Raw genomic sequence first — 10,996 nt, 5'->3', positions numbered from 1 at the left:
AAGCCACCAGGTCCAGGACTTGAACCATGGTCAGCCATGTGGGAGCACCCAGTGCCTTAACCACCACGCCACCTGCTGGTCCCCAGAAAGTCTGGTCTTTTAAAAGATAAATAATATAACCGCTACTCATCCATGTGTGGTTTTTTTTTTATCCCCGTACATTCACATTTCCCCTCAATGTTCTATCTTTTTGCCATATATAATTAATTTGAACAGCTTCTGCAACTTACCCCACAGGTTGTTGCTGTTTCTTTTAAATAGTACACTGCTGAGAGATTGATTTGTTTGCTCTGTGTGCCTAAAGAAACCACATTATGAAATATGTATAAATGTCACTGCTCAGGCTGCTTCTTAGGATAAGTACAGGAAAATGTTCCATTCTACCTCACACGAGCGACCGCTCACAGAAGATGGTCTGACGCGTTACCCATGTGCCCACCAAAACCCAAGAATTACATAGCATTTTCTCTTAAAACCTATCTACCCTTACCTAGTACACGTCTAGGGGAATTATCTTAATTGCTACAAGGGAAGAATGAGTTGCAAAAGTGTTCAGCTAACCAAGACGACTTTATTTTTAACAGCATGGGGCCAGGTGGGAGTTGCCAAGTTTGCCAAAAATAAATGAGGTCATCAATAAGTAAAGCAAATGTTTTCAGTTGGCATTAGATGGATGCCAGGGCAACAGCAGCCTTCTTTCTGACCCAGATGAAAATGCCAGGCCTGGGGACATACCTTTCACAAGGGAGAGTTTGCTGCTATTTCCTAAAGCATTATTTTAGAAAATGCATTTGATTTTCTGCTCTTTAAACAATGGTCAAAATCAGGATCCAAAAATCAGCTCATGAAAAATTCTGAAAGTACTCAGGTTCTTTCGGTATCATGTCGGCTGTTTCATAATAGATCTAAACCAAACTCCTTGAGTTTTGTTGTTTGTTTGTTTGTTTTTTTAAAGTTTTTCTTCTATTTGTTCCATGAATGAGAGAGACAAAGACAAAATACAGCATCACTGGCATGGTCCTAACTCCACGATCAGCCCTCGGTTTCAGCCAGCCCCAGAGCACAGGAACAAGTGTGCCTGGTGTCGTCGGAGAGGTTCCAGACACAGACCGACAACCTTCCCAAGTGGGTCAGCCTCATAGAGTATTGTGTTTTACCACTGCACAGTCCAGCCCCTGGAGCTCTTGGTTATTTCTTCTTCCTTTTTTTTTTTTTTTTGTTCCCTTTCTCCTCCATTCTCCTCTCGGGATCTTGGGCACACACGCACAGGCACCTGGCGTGAGTTTAAGCTACCGGGTCCAGGACTCAAACTGCAGTCGACTCTATGGGAGTTCATCGACATAGTCGTTGCGCCAACTGCTGGTCCCACACTCTCGGTTATTTCTTTAGCAAAGGCAGCTGCAGAACTGCTTCAAAATGATATCCCTTTACACTTGAACCCAGGCAAAATCCTTGAACTTCAATAAGTGTGCGTCTTTAAAAAAAAAAAAAAAATCAAACTGCCTACTACCAAGAACCAAGTTTAAGAAACAAGTTATTGGTCTAATGCATATTAGAAGTAGTAGTAAAACCAGCCATGGTAACACATAATTACTAAACAAAAATATTTACAGAAAGAAATACCCTTTTTATCTGCCATTAATCACACCCAGGAACACTTGATTTAGACACCTAGCATTTTAACATAAGAAAGCTCATTTCCCTGCCCACTCAATTACGCTCTGTCGTATATATGTCCCCAATCCGAAACTTGACAGTAAATATAAAATACCATTTTCTAACAAATAAGGCCCTTATCCTGTGATATCCTTCCCACCTTCCCTCCCTTGACAAACACACGCTCCAAGCCTTGGGGAAATGATAGTGATCTACCACTCACATTCGCCTCTGGTGTTCTCAACAGTAGACTGCTGTCTTTCAGTCCAGTGGAGAGCCCAGGGGCGGGGCAGGAACTCATGCTGGCCAGGCCTCTGTCCAAGGCTTGTCTGGGTCTCTACCATGGCTGGCCACAGAGAAGGAGAGCAAGGGCCTTCTCCACGTATTTGAATCTGACACAAGGAATCTGACACAAGGTCACACCCTCTGGGGCAAGAAGCAGCCTGTGGACAGCACCAATTTGCACAGACCAAGTAGTATTCTCTCACATGTGGGGAAGGGGCTGACACACATAATTATAATCAAAAAAAAAAAAAAAGAAAGAAAGAAAGAACTTCCAAAAACAAAGACTCCAACAAGTCATCCCAACTGCAAAAAGGATAATAAAAAAAAAAAAAAAAAAGAAAGAAAGAAAGAACTTCCAAAAACAAAGACTCCAACAAGTCATCCCAACTGCAAAAAGGATCCTACAGGACTGACAATGCAAGTCACGTGTTTCCAGCAGCGAGGAACAAGAACAAATCTGACTTTGGGACTATACCTTCGGTGTCTGAAACACAGATCTACCCAAAGGCCCCATGTGCTGACAAGCAGATCTGAGCAAATTTTCCACTAATAAAATGGGGATCTTCACCAAGGTTTTAAAGATCTTGGGGAGAGAGGTAGAGCATGCACCTGCATTTTCCAACGTTTAACACCCAAACCATGTGGTCAACAGTGACAAAATTCATTGACCAACTTGGGGGGTGGGGAGTGGAAGAGGGCGGTGAGTTTGCCTGCCCTCCAGATGTGACACTTGGAGCCATCCCTCCCAAGGAGGGCTCTCCGGGGGGGGCATAACTCGGCAGAAAGGCCTCTGGCCAGGAACCCCAGGAAGCACAGTCTGGCTCACTTCGTCCTGACACATGGGTGACAGAGTGAAAATTAAGACCTTCTGTTTTGTTCTGTTCTTCTTTGGCCGGCAAACTGACTCTGATTTGGACCAGCAGCCAGGGTGGAGCCAGAGGTGGAGAGCAGCACGAACATGTACCAGAAAATCAAACCCACTGGGAAGAGCTGGGGGCTTGCTCTCCACATAATTCTGGACCAGCGCAGACTCAAAAAACAAGATGATTTAGACTGATGATCTCTCTAGTCCTCAGGAAGCCAGACCAGGATTTTGAGACTCTCAGAAGCAAAGAACCAAGGGTGAATCAACACCTTCCAGTTAGTCTTGGGAGGCTGAGAGTGGCTCCCATGTGCTTGGATTCCAGAGCACAACCTGACAACCAGCATTGCAAAGGCTCCAGAATCCAATCCAAACAAGAACCAACAGTTCCAGCTGGGGCCCCTCCTCCTCTCTCCACAGAGAGTTGGCTAAAGCTCTGGCAGCATCCTCACTGCCACCCCCATCTCAGCCTCCTGGCTGCTTCTCATCTAGAGGGTTCCCCTGGAGATGAAAGGCTCTGCGTATCTTCCTCTAGTTTGTGGTTTCCGACATCGGCAGTTATGCCTATGAAACGGCCTATGAACTGGAGCAGGATCACATGTCCCTAGCAAAGGCCAGACGGATGCACTGGATGGCTGATGACTAGTACAAGCCAAGCACTCAGGAGGCTGAGGTGGTCCTGGAAGGCCACTAATGCTAGGCTAGACGCTTCCTCCATTCCACTACTGACGGTGATCAGACCCTGAGGCTTATTCATTTCTACAATAAGACAACTCTCCCTTCTGTATTTCACAGAAGAGAAACTGTTTCTGCCAGAAACAGGTCAGAGGTCCAACAACTAGGGAGACAACCTCACCCAGTACCTCCGGCCTGCAAAAACCACACCTCAAGATGGTTGGCACAGCAAGTTCCTCAAATCCTATCAAGGTCGTCTTTTACGCCAAGCGCACCGTTTCTAGGCACCCTGTCACCTCAGATTGCCTTTCCCAGAGGCCTTGTTAGGCAGGTCAAACTTCTACATCATTATTCTGATCTGTCAAAATAATGCAGCCAAATACCCTGTCATGTCTTTGCAAAACCACAGCCACTGCTATTCCACCATCGCTTTCCTAATGCAAGCACAGGGCTTTGATTTGCACTTCCATTCATTTATAGACATTTAATCACAAGTACCTTTTCCCACACATTTTTCTTAAAATTGTAAGATAATTGGGTACTGCTTCAAATATTAATGCTTAATAGCAAAATGTACAAGAAAAAATCATGATCCTAAAGAATTGATGGAAAATTAACTCTGGTTCCAGGAGAAGCCAGTAAACCATATGGCATATTGGGTTTTCATTCTATCAAGTAGTAACATACAAAAGAGATAGTAAAAGCAGAAATGCAATAGACCTAAATTTAGTCGATATTCATTATTAATGACAAAATGAGCCTCCTTGGGAGAAGAAACCTGAGAAGTTTGATATAAAGTGATTTTTAAAAGTTACAAACCGGGGCCAGTGGGTGATGTAGTAGTCGAGACGCTGGACTCCCACATGGCAGACCATGGTTTGGGTACCGGACGTTTGGGTCCCAGATCTGGTGGCTCTCTTTGTCACTTTCCCTTTCCTTTCCAACCTCCCTCCCTCCTTCCCTTTCTCTCTCTCTCCCTCTAGTCAAATTAAGAAATGATAATAAAAAAAATTTATTTTAAGCTACAAACTGGGGGCTGGCAAGTGATGTGGTGGTTAAGGACACTGGACTCCCACATGGCCGACCGCGGTTCAAGTTCCAGACCTGACAGCTTGCTTTCTCACTTTCTCTCTCACTCACTCACTTGCTTGCTCTGTCCCTCTATAGTCAAATTAAATAAATAAAGTTAAATAGGGACCGGCAGGCAATGTGGTGGTTAAGGTGCTGAACATTCCCACATGGGCAACAACAGTTCAAGGTCTAAACCTGGTGGCTTGCTTTTTCATTTTTCCTATCTCTCTCGCTCTCTCTCTCTTTGTGTGTTTCTCTCTGGTCGAATTAAAATGAATGAATAAATACAATTTTAAATAAATTAAAATAATTCTTAAAAATTAATTTTTCTTAACTTTATTTTTTATTTGATTAGAGAGGGACAGAGCAAGACAGAGAAAGAGAGAAAGTGACAAAGCAAGCCACCAGGTCCAGGACTCGAACCGCGATTGGCCATATGGGAGTCCCCCCAGCGCCCTTAACCACTGTACAACCTGTTAAGCCTTAAATAATTCTTTAAAAAAAAAATAATAATAATTCTTAAAAAAAAAAAAAAAAAAGCTACAAATCAAAATGTCAAGTCTAGCACAAGAGGGAAGTAAAGCTTTTTAAATGAGGATATGCTTGAAAATGCTAAAATGACAGAAATGATGTACAAATGGATTAAGTGCAGTCTGAGGCCCTGGCTTTTGATGGAGTTGGTTTTTTTTTTTTTACTTTATTTATTTACTTATCTATTTTAATTTGACCAAAGAAGGACCGAGAGAGAGAAAGTGAAAGCGAGAAAACAAGCCACCAGGTCCAGAACTTGAACCATGGTTGATCATGTGAAAGTCCAGCGCCCTTAACCACCAAGCCACCTGCCAGCCCCCTGGAATTGCAATTTTTTCCATCTACCTTTTTTCTTCTCCTCTGCCTACATTATAAAAGATCTGTCTAGCCTAGGGATCTCAACAGCTGAGCTCCCTGGGTGAAATCAGCATGTGTTCCCTCACTTGGGCTACAATCTAAGATGACCACTCATGGGCTGCCGAGAGTCGACCATACACAGCTGCATGGGTGGCTTCCCAGTGGGAAACACACTGGACGTACTGCTGCACCCTGGGGTGGGAGAGGTCCAACAGGAGATACATGCTCTATGGGATCCTTGGGGTGTGACAGAAGGTGAGAACCCCAACCTTGCAGTATATGCAAGTGTGGTTAGCCTGGTGCTAGGGCACAGCCCGGGCCAACAGGGACACAGTCAGCATGGGTACTGGCTGTAGACACTACAAGGCACCATCACAGCAGTGACTATGCTCCAATGATGACCAACTCTAGCACTGCATCAAGTCTCTCAATTGCTTCCAAAATACCATCAAAAACACAGGCGTGGTGGGAACCACCACACGAGGCTAGGTATTCCAGCACACGCTGAGATTCGGAAATGTGTTAATGGGAAGTGCGTGCAATTCATTCTGATACTGAATACATTTGTAAATGTTGACTCTTCTGTGATGGAGACTGCTGCTAAAGAGGATCTCAGAATGGTTTCAATTATTAGGTTGAGGCAAATGAAAATACCATTATTCAACTATTGTTGATATTTTAAAAGTACACTTCATCTTTACGAGCTCCTACATTCCTATCACTAGAGGAAATCATTTCCCAGCCCCAAAGGGAGTACCTCCAAAACAGGAATCCTCACACCCCAGACCGCGGATTGGTGCTAGTCCATGGCCTGCTGGGAGCCAGGCCACTGACTGGTGCTGGTCCACCAGGCCACACAGCAGGGGTTGGACAACAGCAAGTGAGCGAGGCTTTGTCTGTGTTTGCAGCCACTCCCTACTGCCAGCAATGCCGCCCGGGTTCTGCGTCCTGTTGGATCAGCAGCAGTATTGGATTTTCATGGGAACATGAACCCCGTTGTGTGACTGTTTCACCGTATACTACAAAGTGGTAGTGGTGGAAATGGGGCGCACAGTGGGTGTGGAGAGACTGTCTCCCATAAGGCCGGTCCCTGGTGCCGAGAAGGTTGGGGACCACTGCTGCAAACCACACCGAGAGTCATTCTAGATTTCTGGCTATCCAGCTGACATGTTCCTGAGGCAGATGCGGCACAGATGACCTGATGGGTGAAGCTCAAGTGTTGGACACTGCCAATACTTGGACACTGGTGGAAATAACACCCTGACCCACCCCACCAGCTCAGGTCCATGACGACTTTACCTCTGCCTGAGAATGCTGGGCAGATCCTAGCAAACAGAGGTCTTTAGGAGGATGGGTGAAAGCCAGAAAAGAAAGAAATGTTCACCTAACAGGCAAAATGGAATGTCCAAGGTTCAGAGTGGCTGTCATGACTTATTCTCCCCTAAAGAAAGTTTAATTATCCTTCTAGTCTCTCGTCTTTCCCTGTGCCAAGATCCTTAATTATTCAAAGATTATTGAGGGGCTCCTTCAATAAGTAATCGGATTTGAGCCTCATGCTCCATTGTGGCCTTTTGCCCAGCAAGCCCTCTCAGAGCACTCTTGGGAAAGGTCTCTGAATGTCTACATCAAATTAAATATTAAAAAAGATGGTGTGGTGGGGTGTTTTAGGGACCATCCCGGTCTACCAACTCAATTCACAGAAAAGACTTCCAACTTCCCAGAAAGGACGCTACCTGGCATTAAAGCTGGGGAGCAGACTCTCTGCTGGTACAGGTCTGCGCCCGCTGATTCTACCCACGGGAAAAAGAAGGGAGCCCACAGACAGCCCACTCTACTGGCTGGGCTTGGGCCGAGGGTCAGCTTGGCTTTCCAAGTGGTCACCCATTGATGTCCACAGAAGAATACTGGATTCCAAGTCTCTAAGTACCTCCGGCTCCTGAGGAAGCCAGCCCTGAGGCTACAAGATTGAACTTAACCTTCCTCCAAACCAGCCCTCGTCCCCTAGTGGTTCTGTCTAGGGATGTGACAGAAAGGTGAGACAGAATGGACACTGAGTAAATTTGCTCACACTTTAGTCTTATTATATTGAATGACACTGTTAACTCAAGGCCAAAAATAGTTGTTGTTGTTGTTTTTAAAGTAAGATAAAGTCCATCTAATCTGAGACATAGCCACTTTGAGATTTTTGAGTAAGAATCAAGTTCTGTGAAAAATGGCTAAAGGCATGTTGAAACTAAACTTGGGACCCCAAAACCTCAATACAGGTGAAGGACTGCACTGTACCAATCAATATTTTCTCAGCCACACTTCAAATGAGTGCAGACAGAATTGAACGCTCTCCTCAGCCCACACCCAACATTCCTAATCAACCAGCCAGAAAAAATCATTACATGTTCAAGACATCCTAGAGGTTAGTAACTCTAAAAATCTAAGCTGATTAAAGAGGTGCCGTCATCAGCAAGCTGCTTTCTTTCCAAAGACGTCCATCTACCATTTTACGAGTGACTTGAGGTGGCAGGAGACTATTTCTCTAATTCATTTTTATTCTTTTTAATTAATACATCAGAAAGTCCTAACACTCTTTTCATTCTGACTTGAGTTTCCTTGTAGTGTAATTTCCGTTGACTTATCTCTATAGCAGCAGCAGCAGCAAAAATCACTTTACACTGAACTCTATTGCTTCAGAGTTAATTACATGTATTTTGCTTTTGATAAATGAAAATACCAGATGCAATTAATTGAAAGACAATCAATATGATCCTGCTATTAGACATCCCAATGAAACATCCAGAGGCTGCCGGCGATCCATAGTCATCAACTAATTGAAAACACATTCCAAAGGGCTTTTTTTCGAAAACTGAACTTTTACCTGGAGATATTTAATAACTCACCAATGTAAGTCTGTCCACAAACTCTATAGTTCACACAGTCGGCTGTCCGTCTTTTTAAGGGAATACAGCTTCATTGGTTCAAAACCATTTAAGGTGATAAAACCCTGAAAGCAAAATGAATTGAGTCAGTGGAGGTGAAGCAGTGATTTTGTTTTGTTTTGTTTTGTTTACATCTAGCCATCCTTTAATTGCATTTTTCCAATGCCTTCGATTCTAAGCTACTAGAGGTTATTAAATGGTTTCATTAAAAATACTATTTGTCTTGCTTTAGTCACACACCAGATCAAATTAAACAGCAGAGCACCAGAACAAATGAACCCTTTCCATCTATGCTGACATGAAGCCAAGTGTGCAAAACCAGAAGGTGATATTGTGTCATCACCGTGAAAATGCCATTTAGCCTTCTTTACCTTGCCAAGTAGCAAGCAAAGGGACAAAACAATCAATACCTTCAAGCAAAAAGTATTACCAACTGTTTAGAGAAATATGGAATTATAAAGTGCGATTCATAAGCCCGTGGTTTATAAGTGCTATTAGCATAAATGCTGACAACTGTTAATCTACTGTAACTCTGATTAACGGTTGCAGTTGTCCATTAATAGAAGGCATTTTAACTTACTACTGAAATTGATTACTCAGTTAAGAATTCAATCCTAATGTTCAATAAAATTGCACTTTCTTGGCAAATGCAATATGAAATGAGGTGATGCATTAAACAGCACTCACATTTATTTTACTCTACGTGGAATAAAGAGGAAATATATGGTACCATCCATGTCATCTGAACTACTTTCTATATACACAAAGCTTTAAGAGGGGTGGGCAGGGGAGTCACTTCTCCTGTGGCTGATGAAAAAGACAAACCGGACTGCAAGCAGATCGAGGTGTTTCCGCTATGACTTTCCCATGGAAAGACGGGACTTCCACGCTGGAGTTGCTGTGCAGCTGGAGTGCCCACATATTGAGGCAATCTTTCTCAAGTTCCATGAGAAAGGAAATAAGGACAGAAATGAACTGTTGCCGCCTGACCATTTCCAACCCCACCTCACAATCAGGATTGAACTGGTTGATTAATATACCCAAAGGCATACAATTACCGTGCCTAGCTTCCCAGCTGAAATCTACTTTTCAAACCACTTAAATCCTAGGGAGCTGTAGATCCCTAAGTTTCTCCTCTTTTAAAGCATTGGGCTAATCGCTTAGGATCTAATCCTGTAACACATTCTCCTACACAATCATATAGCAAGTTGTAAAGAACAGCTGGACCTCCCAGGGCCTCCACTCCCCATTCAAAAGAAAACCACCCTCTACAGTTCGCCCCCTTACTTAATTTAGCAAAGCTGAGCATTTGTGCCCTTAGACAACTAGCTCCTACTTCACAACTATCAACAGAACGGAGTCAGTGGCAGGAATGATTCTGAAAACCTATTCAGGTACAGGGTTAGTCAAGGTGATCGCGTACCTATGGTTAAAAAGCACTTCACTCCCAGCTGCACCCCTACAACACCTTATGACCCAAACCGTTTCATCCAAGGAGGTGGGAAGGATGGAGTCAGTATAGTCCCTTAAGTGCTAGGAAGAGAGGGATAGGCATAGTCTTTCAGTAGTGCCAAGCCTCTAGAGACACACGCATCTCTGAGTCAGGGGACTTTTTGAGGTGGCAGAGCTTGTTTGAAAAAAACTTATCCACCGTTTAAAACCCATCTCACAACTACCTTCTGTAACACTTCCCCTGCCCTGACTGCCATGCTGTCTCATACTCTGCCCATCAAGTCTCAAAAATGCATTTGACATTTTTAAAATAATTATTCATTCAATTCCATTTATTATTATTTTTAAAAATTTGACCAGCTCTTTCTGTGCAGATAGCAGGCCCGCAAACATGGTGAACGTCCCTAAAACCTGCCGGACCTTCTGTGAGAAGTGTGGCAAGCACCAACCTCAGAAGTGACACAGTACGAAAAGGGCAAGGATCCTCTGTGTGCTCAGGGACAGCGGCCTTATGACAGGAAGCAGAGTGGCTATGGTGGACAGACTAAGCCTATTTTCCAGAAAAAGGCAAAAACTACAAAGAAGACTGTGCTGAGGCTTGAATGTGTGGAGCCCAACTGCAGATCTAAGACAATGCTGGCTACTAAGAGATGTAAGCATTTTGAACTGGGAGGGGATAAGAGAAAGGGTCCCATGATCCAGTTCTAAGCCTCATCTTTTTTATCATGAAGATGACAAAATCTTGAGGCAAATGTTCACCTCATTTGATTACAGTTGGTCTTTTTATGAGGGAATAAAGTAATCAATAAAATTCCCTTTTGGGGTAAGTTTGATTCATGCTAAAAAATTTTTTTTGACCAGTCAGAGACAGAGAGAGAGAGAGAAAGAGAAAGAAAGAGAAAGCAAGAAAGTGAGCCACCAGGTCTGGGACTCAAACCGCAGTCGGCCATGTGGGAATCCATCTTTAACCATCAGGACTCCCACATATTTGACTTAGGTTCGAGTTCCAGACCTGGCAACTTAAAACACACAGGGCACATGTGCATGCGTACCCAAAATCCCAAGAGGAGAATGAAGATGAACGGACTGTGGCATGGCCATCACTCCTGGGGGGAGAGATGATTTCTCATTTTCTGTCTCTCTGTTGAGCACACATGCCCTATAGCAAAACTCTCTT

General features: G+C 43.8%; 1 protein-coding gene across 3 annotated transcripts in view; it reads right to left on the bottom strand.

Annotated features, from left to right (window-relative positions):
* Positions 1-10,996, bottom strand: part of CTBP2 (C-terminal binding protein 2) — a 204,786-nt gene that overhangs the window by 143,241 nt on the left and 50,549 nt on the right. For all 3 annotated transcript variants that reach the window (XM_006143911.3, XM_014586074.2, XM_006143910.3), the window contains exon 2: positions 8,329-8,432. The gene's annotated coding sequence lies outside the window, so the exon portion shown is untranslated. The remainder of the gene's footprint in view (positions 1-8,328; positions 8,433-10,996) is intronic.

This window comes from Tupaia chinensis, unplaced genomic scaffold (genome assembly GCF_000334495.1).
Source record: "Tupaia chinensis unplaced genomic scaffold, TupChi_1.0 Scaffold000113_1, whole genome shotgun sequence".
Lineage (NCBI taxonomy): Eukaryota > Metazoa > Chordata > Mammalia > Scandentia > Tupaiidae > Tupaia > Tupaia belangeri.
The sequence above is the reverse complement of the archived record's forward strand: the minus strand, read 5'-3'. Positions and strand labels throughout refer to the sequence as shown.